This window comes from Hemicordylus capensis, chromosome 6 (genome assembly GCF_027244095.1).
Source record: "Hemicordylus capensis ecotype Gifberg chromosome 6, rHemCap1.1.pri, whole genome shotgun sequence".
NCBI lineage: Eukaryota > Metazoa > Chordata > Lepidosauria > Squamata > Cordylidae > Hemicordylus > Hemicordylus capensis.
The window spans coordinates 55,425,987-55,443,822 of NC_069662.1; the positions used below are offsets into that span (position 1 = coordinate 55,425,987).

General features: G+C 42.6%; 1 protein-coding gene across 2 annotated transcripts in view; it reads right to left on the bottom strand.

Annotated features, from left to right (window-relative positions):
• TANC2 (tetratricopeptide repeat, ankyrin repeat and coiled-coil containing 2) overlaps positions 1-17,836 on the bottom strand; it is a 441,341-nt gene that overhangs the window by 412,639 nt on the left and 10,866 nt on the right. The window contains exon 2 of one of the 2 annotated variants that reach the window (XM_053259181.1): positions 3,401-3,523. The exons of the other annotated variant lie outside the window; for it this stretch is intronic. The gene's annotated coding sequence lies outside the window, so the exon portion shown is untranslated. The remainder of the gene's footprint in view (positions 1-3,400; positions 3,524-17,836) is intronic. 2 annotated transcript variants of the gene reach the window in all.

Consider the following 17,836-nt stretch of genomic DNA (forward strand, 5'->3'; position numbering starts at 1 on the left):
AGCTGTCCATAGAATGACAGAAGGGAAAGCAACATAGTCCCATGAAACTGATTGCCAATAAATTTAGGACCAACAAAAGGAAGTACTTTTTCACACAATGCATAATCAACCTATGGAATTCTCTGCCGCAAGATGTGATGACAGCCAACAGCCTGGATGGTTTTAAGAGGGCTTTAGATAAATTCATGGAGAACAGGTCTATCAATGGTTAATATTTTGAGGGCTATAGGCGAGCCTTAGATGTAAGATGCCATACCAGCTGTAGGGGAGCAACAGTAGGAGAGAGGGCCCTCACCTCTTGCCTGTGGGCTTCTCAGAGGCATCTGGTGGGCCACTGAGTGAAACAGGATGCTGGACTAGATGGGCCTTGGGCCTGATCCAGCAGGGTTTTTCTTATGAGTCAGATCATTGGTCCATCTAGCACAGTGTTGTCTACAATGTCTGGCAGTGGCTCTCTAAGGTTTCAGGCAAGAGTCTTTCCCAGCCTTACCTGGAGGTGCGGCCAGGGATGGAACCTTCTGCATGCAAAACAGGTGCTCTATCACTGAGCTATGGCCCCATCCCTAAAAGTAGCATATATGGATCTCCTATCCAGGGATTGACCACACCAAGACCTGCTTAGCTTCAAAAAGCTGGCTGTACTGTGTGCTCTTAGACCATGTTGAAAGTTGAGGTGAGGAGCCAGGTGTTTTAGCAGGATTTGATGATCCACTTCAGGTGACATTTTAGGGTACCATGATAGGGCAGCAAATGGGCAGTTTTTTGGTTTATCGTAATGTGTGTAGCATCATTGGAGGTGCATCTGGTGAATCACTATGTAAAATAGGATGCTGGACTGGATGGGTCTTGGGCCTGATCCAGCAGGGCTATTCTTATGTGCTAACATCTGAAAGTGAAGATCTCGCTCTCACACAAAAAGATTTGCATAACAGAAAACTTGAAAAATCATTATATTACTGTGTGGATTTGTGTTATAAGAGTAGAATCTCCAGGCTACTCAATGACATCAACACTTTCTACCATGTTTGAGAACCGGTTCTCTATTATTTATTTTTCTATCTAGCTATCAAATTTGTACACCGCCCCAAACTTTCATCTCTGGGTGGTTAACAATAGCATAAAACAAGTTAAAATATATACAAAAACTTAAAACAATTTAAAAATCACCTACAAATTAAAACTTTAAAATTTTAAAGAACTGAAAAAGCTTGGGTGAAATGCTTTTTAAAAATTGTCAGAGATGGGGAGGATCGTATCTCTGTAGGGAGCGCATTCCACAGTCATTATAGGTACCATTTTGGAGGGAAACGAATCAAGAGCAGAGCAATTTTATCTAGATCAGTTAATCAAAACATCTGCACCTCTAATTTGTCGAGCCACTGTGGCATCGTGATTAGAGTGTCAACTTGAATGGTTCAGATCCCCATACAATCACGAAACTCACTGAGTGACCTTGGGCCAGTCACTGAGGCTGTTCTCACAAGCAGCAGGAGCCAGGCTAAGGGAGCCCAGCCCAGTTCCTTCTGCTCATGTGCAGCAATAGGAGCCGCACAGCTTCTGGCAATGACTCGGTGGCAAACTCACCTACAAAGCCCACTGCTTAAACCAGGTTTCCAGCGTGAGAACACCCGAAAACACATCTTTTGCTCAGGTTAAAAGATCATGTGTCACCATGGCTCAGCTTCATGCTGCAGCAACTCATGAGTAGCCTCCTAACTGGGAGGCTACAACAAACCTCCCGGCATCTGGAAGGTCCCCACAAGGCACCACGCACTTGCATGGTGCCTTATGGAACTTCCAGGGGCCAGGAGGCCTCCAAACCCCGCCACCCCACCTGGCTCTGTGATGGAGCCGGTAATCGTCTGGGCAGCTGATCCAGCCACCCAGGGAGGACTGCCTGATCATCTGCAGAGAGACTGGATCAAACCCGCTCTCCTTGCAGGCTTCATTTTGGCTTGACACACAGATCATGTGTAGAGCCTTACTCTCTCTTTCAGACTAACTTACCTCATGGAGCTGTTGTGAAAATAAGTGGCGGGGTGGGGGGGGAGAGAACCTTGTACCTCACCCTGAGTTCCTTGGAGGAAGGTTGAGATAGAAATGTAAATAATATTTGTCAGTGGAAATGTTAGTTCTAACCTGGATGTATTTCACTCAGGAGAAGAACTATATGATACAAACAAAGGAACATTTTAGAGTTTTTGCTACTCTGTGAAATCTTAACTACACCTCAAAAACATTAGATATTCTCTAACCAAATTTTGTTTCAGAGGTGTTCCCAAATACTTACATCAAACAACAAAACAACAAATACTTCTGAAAAAGTATTTGTGGTTTCCAACTCTGAGCTGGGTAGCTTTCCAAATACAAAAAAAAGTATGTACAGACTTCTCATTATGCTCACAAGAAATCCTATTCGTTTGTCACCACCTATTTCTTTTAGACAATAAATATTCATTCAGTTATGAAACATTTAAGTCAGCTAGAGATTTTTTTACTGAAATGAACTGAAGGGAAAAAATTGTCAGAAAATGACCCCTAGGTGGGCAGGAACAAGACATCAAAACATCAGGTTTTATTAAAACAAATGTTCACACATTTTCATTTATAAAATTAAATCATGGTACTAAACTATGTCCCGCAGCATTAGGGAACTTTTAAAAATGCTGAACCTACACCGCCAATTTTAAATTAGCAATGGGGGCGCTTAACACCACCGCCACACACACACACACACACACACACACACACACACACAGAGGAACACACAAATACAGTTTTCTTAGCAGAGGCTCCCAAAGGTGTTGGAAGTGAAGGACTATGTGCTGTCTCTTGTCTCAATGACAGTGGAGGACAGACTAGTGAGTCAGAGGGCAAGAGGGTCAAGACACTGGCCATCCCTTCTCTACTGCTCTGACACTATCCCTTTGGAATGTAGATTGCTACTCTCAGGGGACTTCCTTTCTTCCAGTAACTTCCTTCCTCTCTCCCTTCTTCTTCCTGTTTCTTCTACCTTGCAACATGCAAGCTCCTCTCCCTGCACCATGTGTGTGCAGAGATGCAGAATCCACCTGCATCCAGCTAGCTAGCTAGCTAGCTAGAGAGATCCTAACTCCTCACTTTCCTATCCAGAATGGAGTTCCTTAATAAATGCCTTGTGTATTGATTTGAAACTATGAATTGGCTCCAAGTTACTTTACTCTCACCATACACACATGCCTAACTAAATTCCGCTGTGTTGTACCTCTGTGCACTCTGCTACAATGAAAAAGGGTTTGTCCTACCAGAGAGAATTCCCAACAAAAGGCACCCACCCTTACACATACAAGATATCCACCTGCATGCTATTGGAGACAGAGCTTTACTCTTGAACAGATACGTTAGTAGGAAATGCATATACTTATTTCTCGTGCAGACAGAGTCTCCTTCAGGTTATGCAGTAAAACAAGGATGAGGACATTCCCAAGGGTGCTTTGGAATGATCGTAGGGAACGGTTCTCCTTACCTAGAACAGCTTCTTCAGCTGAGGGTAACAGGGCAGAAGATACAATCAGAGTGAGACGTTTTAATCATTCCTGGACAACATTGTGGGGCAGCTTTGCTGCATGCACTTCTACAGGCACATCTGCATAGTATTCTCAAAACCCTTGGTTCAGTGCTTCAACTTCCAAGTTGGAAGAATGTGAGAATTAAAATATAAATTAATTATATACAAATATAAATAAATTAAAATATTTATTTTATTTTATATACAGCCCTTCCAAAAGTGGCTCAGGGCAGTTTACAGCAAAATAAAACAAACAATTGAAATCAAAACTAAATCAATTAATCAATTAAAATCATTAACGTTAAAATCATTTAAAACCAACATTAAAAATTTAAAGCCATAAATCTAATTAAAAGCCTGGGTGAATAAATGTGTCTTCAGTGCTTTTTTAAAAGTTGCCAGAGATGGGGAGGCTCTTATTTCAACAGGGAGTGCATTCTAAAGTTCAGGGAATGCAAATGAATGAAAATGCAAATTTCCTGGCATATCCTTAAATTGAGACTGTACTAGACATTCAAACGGACAGCCCACCCTGATCCCTCCTTTGCCACATCTGTAATGCTGAAACAGTGTTACCAGCTTTTAACTGAGGACATTAAGCAGTGTGGATTAACAGCAGGGGTAAAAAATCATTCCATTTTTATTACAGTATTAATTGCATTTATATTGTACCCTTCTTCCAAAAAGCTTTGAGCAGAGTACACTCTCTCCAATTTCATTTCAAGAATATATACATACATTACACTTACAATGCAAATAGTTCCAAAAACTCAGACCAAATCCCTTCATACTTAGAAAAACAAGATCTAGTCTTTTAAAAAAAGAACGTTCATAGGTGGCTAAAGTAAGCAAATCAAAGAGCTATTTTTCAATATCTGGAGGGTATTTACATTTCCAATTTTGTAAAACAGTGTGTTTAGCCACCGAAAAGGCCCTAGTAAGCCATTTCTATTGATTAAGGTTTATATATATATATATATACATACATACACATACACACACACACCCCTCTTATCCTTACAACAACCCTGATAGGTTAGGCTGAGAGACATTAGGGCAGTTCACATGCAGAGTTGGAATAGTACCGACTGGTTCAAAGAATCTGTCAAGCCCTTTTTGGGGAGCCACAGAGCCTCCAGGAGGAGCTGCAGAGCTCCCCACTTCCTGATGGTAGGGCTCCCGCCACAGCCAGCCACCTCCAGCCAGCCAGTCACTTCCTTTGGCCACAAAACTAATGAAACCCGTGCCCGTACAATGGTTACATTTAGAGATTGGGAAAGAGCTAGATTCCTATATGGAAAAAGATTTGCATTGCTTGAAAACAATTTAATAGGGTGTAGAGTTACCAAAAGCCACGTAATGGTGCAATGGGGCAATGACTTGACTAGCAAGCCAGAGGCTGCCGGTTCGAATCCCCGGTGGTATGTTTCCCAGACTAACACCTATATCAGGGCAGCAGTGATATAGGAAGATGCTGAAAGGCATCTTATACTGCATGGGAGATGGCAATGGTAAACCCCTCCTGTATTCTACCAAAGACAACCACAGGGCTCTGTGGTTGCCAGGAGTTGACACTGACTCGACAGCACACTCTACCTTTACTTTAGAGAACATGGCTCCTCTTTTTGAGAACATGGCTCCTCCTTTCTCAATAAGTGAGAGTTTTGTTCAGCCAGTTGTGCACATTTTTCTTCCATCCATCGAGCACCCAGCTGATGGAAGAAGGATAAACACAGCTGGGTGAGCCACCTCTAGCCGCCTCCATCAGCTGCGTTCACCTGGCTGTGTACATCCTTCTTCTATCAGCCGAGCCCAGCTGATGGAAGGAGGTGCACACAGTGAGTGGCAAAAGGAGGCAGCTGGTGCTGCAGAGCCCTGACCTGGGAGAGGGCGAAGCTCTGCAGCCCCCTCCCGGGGAAGTGTGTGGGGTCAGGGCTGAATCCGGGGTGTGTGTGTGCAAGGGTGAAGTTGCACCCCCTGTGAATTTGGATCCAGATCAGCAGTTCCTTGGAGGTGGCAAGATTGTCAAAAAAGAGATAACTTTACTTTTTGCTGCTATTCCAGCTCTCTCCCAGCAGGAGGAGCAGCAGCAACAAGCAGGCAAGCAGCCCCCTGATTTGTTCTCCTGAGGTCTTATGCTCCTCCCCTGCTTTGAATGTACTGCAATTAGCCAGGACGACAATGGAGTTGCTGGCTGTTGGGCCTGTCTCCCTGGAAAGTAAAACATTAACAAAAACCCCAACCCGTGTGTCCGTGTGTGTGTGTGTGTGAGTGAAAGATTAAGCAACCAACCCCTTGCTTAAGCCACTGCATTCCTTCTCCCACCCCGTGTGTGTGTCTCAATTTATGTGCATGTGTTTCTTCTTTGTGTTTGTGTGAGAGTTTTACACTTTAAAAAATCATTTTCAGTTCTAATACAAACTTGTAAGAAAAACGCTCTCCATCCCAACAATATATCTTCTTGTAAGAATTAGTCAGTTCAAATGTATTAAAAACTTTTAAAAGAATGAGAAGAAAAAATGCTCTAACAAAATGGATATGTTCTTTTTTCTGCCTTTTGTTCCTGAAGATACTAAACTCCTTATAGCGCTAAACTGGTCTCTGTATGTGGGTTTCTATCTGTCTTCCCACACCCACACCCCATTTATATGCTGCTTTTTTAGCAACAAAGATGGCTTAAATAGCAAAATATGAGAAAATGGTTTTCTCAACATGTTTCCCCTTATAATCATTAGTATTTTCTTTTGCTTTGTGGTAGTAACAATAGCTCATATACACTGTATAAATAACTTACATATTGTATTTTAATAAGCTTGTAATTGACTAAAATACCCCAACTTTTTCAAAGTAGCTTCACAAATTGCTAAAATGAACACTAACCCTCCTCCACCACCAAAAGTCTATTTTTATACACTTGCTTCAAAATAAGGCTTTGCAAATCAGATAACAAGAAACTCATTTTTTAGACCCTCTTGCCAAATTTTTTTTAATGAAAGCTGGGAATCTGGGGGAATTAATAGGAGGCATCTGAATCTCGAATCGATTCGAATTGAATCAGGTGTGATTCGATTTGTACCTGAATCTAGCCAATGGACCACAGGGGTTATTTGTTTTGTCTCCAAATCACCCAAACCAGCTAGATTCGGGTACAAATTGATTTGTACCCGAATCCGTTTGCACATCCCTGTTGAAGGAGACTATCTACTAGTCTTCTCTAGCCTTCAGTCAATGCCTCAGGGTGTGTTTTTACCTATAGGACACCCCCTCAAACATGAGATTATGTTTTTACCAGAGTTTTTGCCCTGTAACTGCCATCATGCTTTTGCCATCCAGCCTTCTTGCAAGCCTGCACTCTGTGCTGGCTGCCCTTGCATTTACACCTCACCATTAGGCTCTGCAGGCCATGTCATCCAGGTGCATCCAATGAGCTCGCTTTATGCTTGAGCTCCCTGGAGAGAAGGATTCCCGCAGCTAGATTCAGCTAGCTATAACAAATGCTTTTTCTCTTTCTCTCTTCTTTTATCCTCAAGCCTCTATCCCCCTTCCCAGTACTGTAACTTGGTAAAAATACTGCAAGATCAACCACCGAATTTTTCATTTCCTGTACCCCATTATACATCAATAAAGTAACACTGTTTTCAAAGTCACACCTCCACTCTCTTTATTCCCCTTCAAAGTCACACCTCCACTCTCTTTATTCCCCTTCAGCTGCATCAATGCTGTGGCCACAATCCCATGAGACTGAGGATATTCACCAAGCGTGCAAAACTGGGCTTAGAGAGCCCAGCCCGGTTTTGCACACTCGTGTGAACCACTGAGATCGCACCTGATCCTGGTGGCTACACAGCAGCAAACCCACCTTTGAAGCCTCCTGCTTAAATGAGGTTAAGGGAGGAGCGCTCCCTCGACTTCATTTTTTTGATCATATTTCTACCTTTTAAAAAAATTGTATGTCTGCAATGCGCTATGTTTCAAGCACATGGTGGGGCTTCCCTGCACCCAACCCCCGGAGCTGCCAGGTGAGCGAACCACAGGAGAACTGCTGCTCATCTGGGTGGATGATCCACCCGCCCAGCAAAGGGCGAGTGATCGTCTGCGGGGAGGGTTGAGCAAACTCATTCTCCCTGCAGACCTCGGAGGAGTTCTTCTCACTGATCATGAGAAGAGCTCCTCCAAGTATTTTCTCACTGTTCATGGGTCTGCACCCACTTGACGCTCATTTTCCCCAATTGAAGCAAAGCATAGTCATGGGCTGTGGAAGTAGACACATATCCAGCAGACGCCAGTAACATAGAAGGCTTCTCCTATCCTATTCTTGATCACATGTACTGTCCTAGTGACTAACCCTAAGTCATCCAGTGAGCTTCATTGCTAAGTGGAAATTTGAACACAGATCTTCCCAATCTTTGTCCAACACAGTGACACTACACATTATACCAAGCTTTGGCTCATTCCACTTATTACTAACAAATTCAATAAGCATAATAAAATAAATGGGATTTAGTACAACTGATTAATCTCTCTCAGTGTGTTCCATTAATATAAAACAGCTTTAAAAGAGTACATCCTTTTTTTCAACCAGCAGTGCATATCTGTCTTTCACAGACTGCAACAGATGAATACAGATCTTTATTTCTTGCCTGCAGCAGAAGCCAAAGCCTGGAACAACAACAAAAAGGGGGAAATAGTATGGTCTGTATAATTACATTGTTTGGTTAAGCAAAGAGGGACACTCCCTAGGTAAACTGCATACAGGAAGCAGGCCACTGTCTCATACTGTACTGAAATACAGTTTATCTACATCATCAAGGATTAAATGCTCTTTTTACTGAATCCACTGACAGCTCCTATTGAATTCTTTAGCCATACAGTACTGAATTTAAGTTTTTATAGATTGCCATCTGGACTACAACAATGCCAGAAGGAAATTTGCCCTTGAAATTCTAATGGTGTTATTTTGGACAGTGTACATTTCAGATTAATTTTCTGAAAATATTACCACCTACTCGTTCCATACTCACAATCACAGATTGGAATTTCCACACAGGTGGCTAATTTTCATATCACAATACAATTTCCATGTACATCTCTTTGAGCTCCACACATGGCACTGTGCCATCCAGAGGGATCTAACATCAGCTCATCAGACAGGATAGATTTGCCAAAAGCATGTTGGTTCAAGAGTTAATTATGCATTAGCCCTTTCCAAAATTACTACTGGATCTCACTGTGTTACAAATCTTGATGGGGAAATGTTTGGAGGGTGAGATAATCCTGGAGTGGGAGAGGGAAATGATCCTAGGTAATAAAAATTGGTTATTTGGTAATATTGTTAACATAAGATGCAGTGAATACATTATTTTTGAAATAAATCCACTCACCTGATTCCTTCCTATTTGTGAAGCAGAGTGACTCCAGTGTTTAAAGGAGACAGATCACTTGGTTATCTACTTTTATAATCTAGAATAATGTGCTCTACATACCTTTTATTGTCTGCTTTCTATCTGTGGCATTCTTGTAGTCAGAATTGTACACTACATGTCCCAAGTTGCTTGACCATGTTTCCTACACATTCACAGGCATGCCTCTATTTTCATTGGTGAATGAGTATGAATCTGTGGGGCTTTTCATATGATCAATGCAATGTCGATTAGACAGAAAATTGAGATCCCTACTGCCTGAACACCCCCATGAAGAGTTTTGTGTGAACTCAGGATATTTCAGAAATCTCTGGTGGACAATGCACCAATCCATTGCAGCCAAGATTGACAAATCAGCTTCAAATCCCAGATTACAGATCTCAGCTCCATGTCAGCTTGGCTCATTGCCAACAAGACCACCAACAAATCCTGCATTCACATGACATGCTCTGTGGGAGCAAGCACACAGTGACCATCTCAAATTTTCATCTAACCAACATTTCATTGATCATGGGATGAGCCCATGTGCTAAGTGAGCTCAAGCAGAATTTAAACCCATTGATTTAAGTGCTGACTGGCTGGACTAATAATAATCAATAATATCTGATGTTACTCCACTGATATTAACTTCCGTGCTGGAAGAAATCCTATCATTCTGGTCAGACAGTAAGTAACTTAGGAGTCAGAACGACCTGGAAGGTTTGTTTAAAAAGATAAAATATAGTTGTGATGGGTGTCCCTGGAAAAATTACAGTAAAGTAATACATGGGCTGATATTTCTATGGCCCCACAACTATAAGGGCACAGGGCAAAGATGCTCAACACACAGTAAGTTCTTGTATCTCCCTTCCAATACTGCAGTATGCCGAACATTCAAGCCAAGGGCGTAGCTATAATCAAGTGGGTTCAAAGAACCCAGGCCCCACAGCTCCTGAGGGGCCCCCAGCTGCACCCCTCCCTATTTTCTTCATTATCTCCCTCTCTCCGAGGGGCAGGGAAGAGGAGCGAACACGGGGAGAGCGGCTGGGCAGAGGAGTGAACACTGGCCCCTCTCCCCTAGCTATGCCCCTGATTAAAGTGTCAGAGCACTAGTGTCAGAGCTCTGTGATATTTTGGGATCATGATCTGACCGAGATACCTAGCTGGCTTATGGAAAATAAGTTGGCCACTTAAGAAAACATCCTTAGGAATAAGACTCTGATCTGTTTGACGGTATTCACTGTCTGAAGACCAATTTAACTTGTGTATAGCCCATAGATATTAGCACCCTTGGAGTGAAACCATACGACTGCAACCTCTCCTCCAATGAGCTTCTCCAATTTGAGAGGAAGCTGTCACCCATAACCAGGGGTGCTAATCCTAGAGGGTAAAAATGTATTTTAACCAGAAGGCACATATACTGGTCCAAAGACTAGACTACACTTTGGGTATTCCAGCTTCCAATCAGAGTACATCATTTGGTACACAATGTGCTACCTGAAATACAGACCTCAAGAATTTGGCTTGCACAACTTCTAACAATGCTAAGTTGGTATAAGGGCCTAGTTGGGCTCCATACAGGAGTTGCGCCCTTACCTTACCTTGTTATCCAACTTTGGGGGACTATGATGTAGATTATCTAAATATAGTTTAATTGCAGCCAGGCTAGAACTTAGCATCCCTAGAGGAATAAAAAGATTGGATATCTGTTGCAGATCTCTGAGCATTTTGGGTCACACAATCCAAATGGGTGCCCCATCATTTTGAGACTTGAAAATTTACTCCAAGGTATTAGAAACATTTGAGCTGCTCTAACTTGTGTCCATTTAGCACCCAATGATAAAACTTTGTTTCCCCCCCACAAAAGTTAATATCTTCATTTTCATATAATTGATCTCCAGTGAGTGCTAGTGACAGTAAAGGGCTAAAGAGTGCAAAGCTCTTTTCTAACCAGTCAGTGTCTGGGAAAGGATTTTGGCATCATCTGCATATAATAAAATTGTGAAATGCTTGTTAACCAACTTTGGGGGATGATGATGTAGATTATCTAAATGGGCAGCTAAAGAATGTATATGGATATTAAATAATAATGGTGTTAATATACAGCCCTGTTTAACCCCCTTAAAGGTCAGTATCTCTTTAGTAAGATGGCCAGCCATACTGCAGCAAATCTTTTAACAGGATCTCGCATATAACTTGTAAATTAGAAGTAATACACTTTGATCTATTGTAGTTGGTTTAAACTTGTGCCACAGCTTCTTTCTGGAAATTAAATCAAAAGCTAATCTAACATCAACAAATGCCACATATAAAGCACTACTTGGCTTAAACATGTATTTTTTTGGCCAAATGTTGTCGTATCAAGGCCTGATCCATAGGGGAATGGCCAGATCTAAAGCTGGCCTGCTCCTCTGCTAGAATGTTTTCAGATTCAAGCCACTCTGTTAAATGGTTGTATAAATGCCTTGCATACATTTTGCTGACTATGTTCAGGAGACTGATAGGGTGGTAACTGGTGGGAAAATCCTTTCCTCACTTTTTATAGATAGGAATTATAATTGCTACTCCCCAGTCTCTAGGTACATGGGCAGTGTGATGGATATATGCAAAAAGGAAGTCTGTACTAGGGCCCACCATTCCAAGTTGTTTCTGATTACTTCAGGAGAAATAAAGTCATTTCCTGAAGCTTTTGCTGGCTTGAGACATTAAGCCAGGAAAGAAACTCCCATAGTCATTACTGGAGGCCATTCTGGTAAACTACAGAATCTAATTCTAATATATAGTCTTTATCTGCATATTTTATTTATTTGTATACTGCCCCAAACTTCTGACTCTGGGCAGCTTACAGCAACATTAAAACAAATTTTGCATATAAGAGGCAAAAGTGGTCTTCCCATATAACAAGAGGAATGTGACAATCTAGCTGAGATGGGTCATGATGGAGAGTTGTTACCGCAAGACACCACAACAGAGATGAGTTCTTGGATCAAGCTACAGAGATCAGTTATTGCCAGGATGCTCTTATTGCATTATTATTTTTGGTTTTTAGTAGCAGTTTATATTCTTTTTTCTGCTGCAATAGTTCTTGAGCGGGGAACACCAGTGACTGGTCTCTGTAAGATAAGAACTGATAAGCACCTTCTATGCATTTAAGCAGTCCTGATCAAACCACAATTTTGAGCTATGCACATGATTAGTTGCCTTTTTCAAACTCATTGTAAGTTCAGGATGCAAGGCATGAATAAAAGGAAAGGAAAGGTTGTGCCATCAAGTTGGTTGTTATAATGTTCCAGTATACAGCAATCTGATATGCTGGCTATAATTAAGGAGCGGATTTGACAGAGATGTGAGTTTAGAATGTGCACAACCCATTCCTTTGTTTGGTTAGACCATCTTACATGAAAAAAGCAATATAGTCAGAGGACCAATTCTAATATCAGATGAAAACAAACCCATTGACTGACTCAGGTTCCCTCCTCTCTGAACTTAGTTCTGGGTTTTTAATCATCCCACTGTGATTATTTTAACAACTTTTCAAGGATAAAATCTTTCACATTCGAACTGACTTAGACCATGGTTTTGGCAGGTTCAATTATACAGGTGTTCAGTAACTCATCTGGTTCAATTAGAATGATCAGCTTCAATTTATGACTCCTGAGGATGTGAACAATCTTCTTGGAGGCGTTCAGCCTACCACTTGTCCTTTGGATCCATGCCCAACCTGGTTTATAACATCTATCTAGCACTAGCAGGGAGGTTGTTAGAGACAGCCTAGTTAACATCATAAATGCCTCACTGAGGGAGGGCAGGATGCCTCCATGTTTGAAGGAGGCAATTGTAAGATCTTTACTTAAGAAGCCTGCCCTAGAGTGCTCGGTGATGAAAAATTATATCCCAGGCTCCAGCCTCCCTTAGGTAGGCAAGGTAATTGAGAGCAGGGGGGCGGGGGAGGTAGCTGATCAGGAAGTTTGGGAAGATACTTATTATATAGATCCATTTCAAACCGGCTTTAGAGCAGACTATGGGGTGGAGACAGCCTGATGGATGATCTCTATCAAGGAATGGACAAAGGGAGTGTGACTGTTGGTTCTTTAGGACCTTTCTGTGGCTTTTGATACTATGGACCATAGTATCCTTCTGGATCATCTGGGGGATTTGGGAATAGGTGGTACTGCTGTGCAGTGGTTCTCTTCCTATCTCTCTGGTAGATTCCAGATGGTGTTGCTTAGAGATAGTTGCTCTCTGAAATGAGAGCTATTGTATGGTGCCACTCAGGGCTCCATCCTATCTCCAATGCTTTTTAACATCTACATCAGGCATCCCCAAACTGCGGCCCTCCAGATGTTGCTGAACTACAACTCCCAGCATCCCTAGACACAATTTTTTGTGGCTGGGTATGCTGGAAGTTGTAGTTCAGCAACATCTGGGGGGCCACAGTTTGGGGATGCCTGATCTACATTAAACCACTGGGTGAGATCATCAGGAGATTTGGAGCAGGGGTTATCAATATGCTGATGATACGCAAATCTATTTCTCCATATCATCATCAGGAGATGCCATAACTCCCCTAAATGCCTGCCTATAGGCAGTAATGGACTGGATAAAGGATAATAAATTGAAGCTAAATCCAGGCAAGATGGTTGTACTCATGGTAAGGGGTCATAGGTGTGCTCTACATGAGGTTTCCCATACTGAATGTGTTGAGTTTGCTTCTCATGACTTACCATTTTAGAAAGGTCAAAGTGCCATTTTGAGAGCCATTAGCATTTGTTAAATCTGTCATAATGGATGTGTGTTAATTCTATTTGTTAAACCCAAGGAACAATCTTGTGAATTCTAACCAGGCTGCTTTTCCCTCCTAGAAGTTTCCAAACCAAATACTGATCAGACTTATTGCCAAGTGCAGGAGTGTCAAGTAGAAATCCTTTTCTTCCCAGTAATTTGAATTAACTTTAATTAGTATGGAGAATGTAGGTAGAATTCCATGGCAAGTTAAACTTAAGGAAACAAAATGTGACAATTAAAGGGGAAGAGGAACCATGTGTACTGCCCTGAGCACCATGAAGGGAAGAGATGGAGAAAGAGAAAAATAAGTAAGAGCAAACAGGGGAAAGCAGAGGCAGAACAAGGCCAACTTCTGTGGACAGCATAGACTTTGCACACCAAAAAACCTAGATTTAATCTCAATACCCTTGGTTATAAAATCCTAGGAGGCAGGAATAGCCTTTAGTGCAGTATAGCCCACTGCTGCCTAAATACAGTGGCCCTGACCCGGAGAAATACAGTTGCGACAGAATACTGCACACAAGCATAAGCATTAATGCACAGGCTATAGGCACATTACCCTTAGCTGGATGCGATCTCTCCCCACCATGTAGCAAGCTTCTGCACATCCAGTATGGCAGCTCTGTTTTCAGAAAACAGAACATGATTGAGACCTCTGGATTGGGACAAATGTATGCTTATACTTTGAAAGCAGATGGTCAGATTGAAGTTCAGGTTCTGGAAACTGCACAACAATGTGATAATTTCACATGTGAATGATTGCAGAGAAAAGAATAAGCTTTTGAATAGTATGAAGGTTGTGAACTTGACCTTGAGCTAGAGATGCAAATAAAATGAATTACAATCTGTCTTAATCTGCAGTTATTATGTACCTGAGCTGGACATTAAAGAAGTGCAAGCGTGAAGTGGAAAGCAAAGTAACCACACAAATTGCCATGCTGGGTTTTGCAGAATTGGGCTCTCCCCACCCCCCGTTTAAGTGAGAAGTATCTACAGAAAATTATTACTTTAAGATTTTAAAAAACATGGTTTAAGAAGAGTTAAATGTATTACATTACATTTCTATCCCACTCTTCCTCCAAGGAGCCCAGAGCAGTGTGCTACATACTTAAGTTTCTCCTCACAATAACCCTGTGAAGTAGGTTAGGCTGAGGGAGAACTGACTGGCCCAGAGTCACCCAGCTAGTACTATGGCTGAATGGGGATTTGAACTTGGATCTCCCCGGTTAAATGTAACTTCTAGTATGTTTAGTACAGTCTGTCTATTACAATTCAGGTGCTTATAAATTCAGTCATGCATCAAAAACATAGAAATTGTAAATTAAACTAGCTTCCTAACTTCTCTACCAGACAAGCCCTAACTTCCATACCAAATAAGCAGGAACCATATTCTAGCATTTCACATATTGTATTTGCTTACAACGTTGCCTCTGTGCATTCTTCCTTTTCTATGTCTTTCGGCCCCAATCCTTTGCCATTGCAGGCTGGAGTAAAACTAAAACTCGGGATTCTATGAGGACAGTGACCTCATACTGATCCTCTGCTTTCCACATTTGCTTTCATCTGATTTAGAGAAAATGGCATATATTAGTAAGGCTGCATATGTGTGGGCAGGGGTTGGGGAGACAAAAATGGGATGGAGGATACAAAGAGGGAATAAGACTGAGGCAGATGGCCATTGGGGCTAGTGTCTGTATCATAATTAAGTGACACAAATCAGCAACAGATAGAACGAACAAGTCCTGGGATTATGAACGAAACATGCAGATGAAAATGAAAGATGCAATATGGCGCACAAAACATGATCACAAACATGAAAAAAATTGCACCAAGGTAAAATATTGACACTATTTTTTTAGCTATTTTTCAGTACATACATATTATCTGGCACTTGGCCAGGTTATGGCACCACAAAGATATTTCAGATCAATGAACAATTGTTTTGATTTTATAAACATTTAGAATGTTCAGGCTTCAACATGGTAGAACACAGCTTTGCAATGTTGCCTTAACTATGCAGGTGCTACTATACTTGTGTCATATATTTGCTAGGACTTATGTAAGATGTCGTTTCATGTGATTGCAGTGGCTCTATATCTCAGACCATAACCCGTTTGGTTTTTGACTTTATTGTGAGTTAATCAATGAAGATAATACAAGTTTGCTATATAAATAGAGATCATTATCAGTTTTTCTTATTGATAATATTTAATTGTAAACCACCCTGAGCCACTTTGGAAGGGCAGTATATAAATCAAATAAATAATATTTAAAGAAAATAACTTAAAATATCTATAGAGAAGATAGAGACTCTGAAAAACTACAATTAATTTATTTCAAGTTTTGTTTCTGATCAGGAAAACATCAAAATGTGTTAACAGATCACAGCTGTGGGAGATGGCCTTTTTAATTTTGATCTGCTGATTCTTTGATTTCTCTTAGGATGGTATGCCAGAATAATAATTTAAGAGAGGTCTTTTAACAACCTCTTTTTCTTAGATGGAAAACTTTTTGTCTCTAGCCACTTACGGCAATCTGAGGCTTGACATTTTATGTAGTGTGTGTGTTGTTCAAAATGTGTTTAATCAGTACTCTCTCATGAAGATAGTCTCATATTCCCTGGGTCCGTGAAGACTACTGAAGTGGGTGGAAGGAAATGACCACTGCATGAAGATGATAACTCAGCCAAATAAGCAGACTCTTGCCAAGTCTGCAAGGGCTCCATATATTAACTCCCCAGGGCTCCGTATTGTCTCCAAATCTCTTTAACATCTACATGGAACTGCTGGGTGAGGTCATCAGGAAATTTGATGCAGGGTGTTATCAGTATGCTGATGACACCCAAATCTATTTCTCCATGTCAACATCATCAGGAGAAGGCATAACTTCCCTAAATGCCTGCCTGGAAGTGGTGATGGGTTGCATAACAAACAGAGAATGAATCCAGATAAGACTGGTACTCTTTTTTAAATTGTCGGTACTCGGGAGACAATTTTGATCTGCCTGTTCTGGATGGGGTCACACTTCCCCAGAAGGAACAGGTACGCCATCTAGGGGTGCTTCTGGGTCCAAGCCTCTGCCTGGTATCCCAGGCTGAGGCCAGAGGTTCTTTCTATCCGTTTTGGCTGATACACCAGCTGCATCCATTTCTTGAGATAAACGAACTCGGAACATATGCTGGTAGCCTCCAGACCCAACAAATGCAATGCATTCCATGTGAGGCTGCCTTTGTATGAAGTCTGGAAACTGCAGTTGGTACAGAATGCAGTAGCCAAGCTGGTCTCTGGGTCATCCCAGAGAGAGCATATTACACCTACACTAAAAGAGCTACACTGGCTGCCAATATGTTTCTGGGCGAAATACAAGGTGCTGGTTATACATCCTTATCTATAAAACGCTTGGTGTTCGTCCGTGCCTCCCTGGCCTCTTCTGGGCATGCGCAAAGCGCATGGCCAGAAGAGGCCAGGGAGCCAGGACCGCCAGCACCCGGCGGCCATCTTGGGCGGCCAGAAGCGGCCGCCCCGAAGAAGCCGGGTAAGCGGCGGCGGGGGACACTGGCCGAGGCGGCGGCAAAGCCGCCACCTCGGCCAGAGGAGACGGCACAGCCAAGGAGGCGGCAGAGCCATGGCCGAGGCCTGGCCGTGCTGCCGCTTACCCGGCTTCTTCGGGGCGGCCGCTTCTGGCCGCCCAGGATGGCCGCCGGACGAGGCGGAGGAGAAGAATGCGGCGGTGGGCCCGGGCAGCGGTGGACCAGGCCGGAGCCGCGGGCGGCGGTGGGTGGCGGGCCTGGCCGGAGCCGCGGGCAGCGGTGAGTGGCGGACCCGGCCGGAGCCGCGGGCGGGAGGGGTAATGGCGGCAGTGGTCTGGAGCGCAGAGCTCCCCTAGCGCCCGTTATCCAATGGGCTACAAAACCACTAGTAACCTATAAAACCCTAAATAGCTTAGGCCCTGGATATTTAAGAGAATTAGGCTGTTCTCATGAGCAGCCAAAAGTGGGCTAAGGCAGCCAAGCCCACTCTTGGCTGCTTGTGAGAATCAACGAGAGGCAAGCAGCTGGTGGCACCACCACAGCAAACCCACCTGTGGAGCCCGCAGCTTAAACATG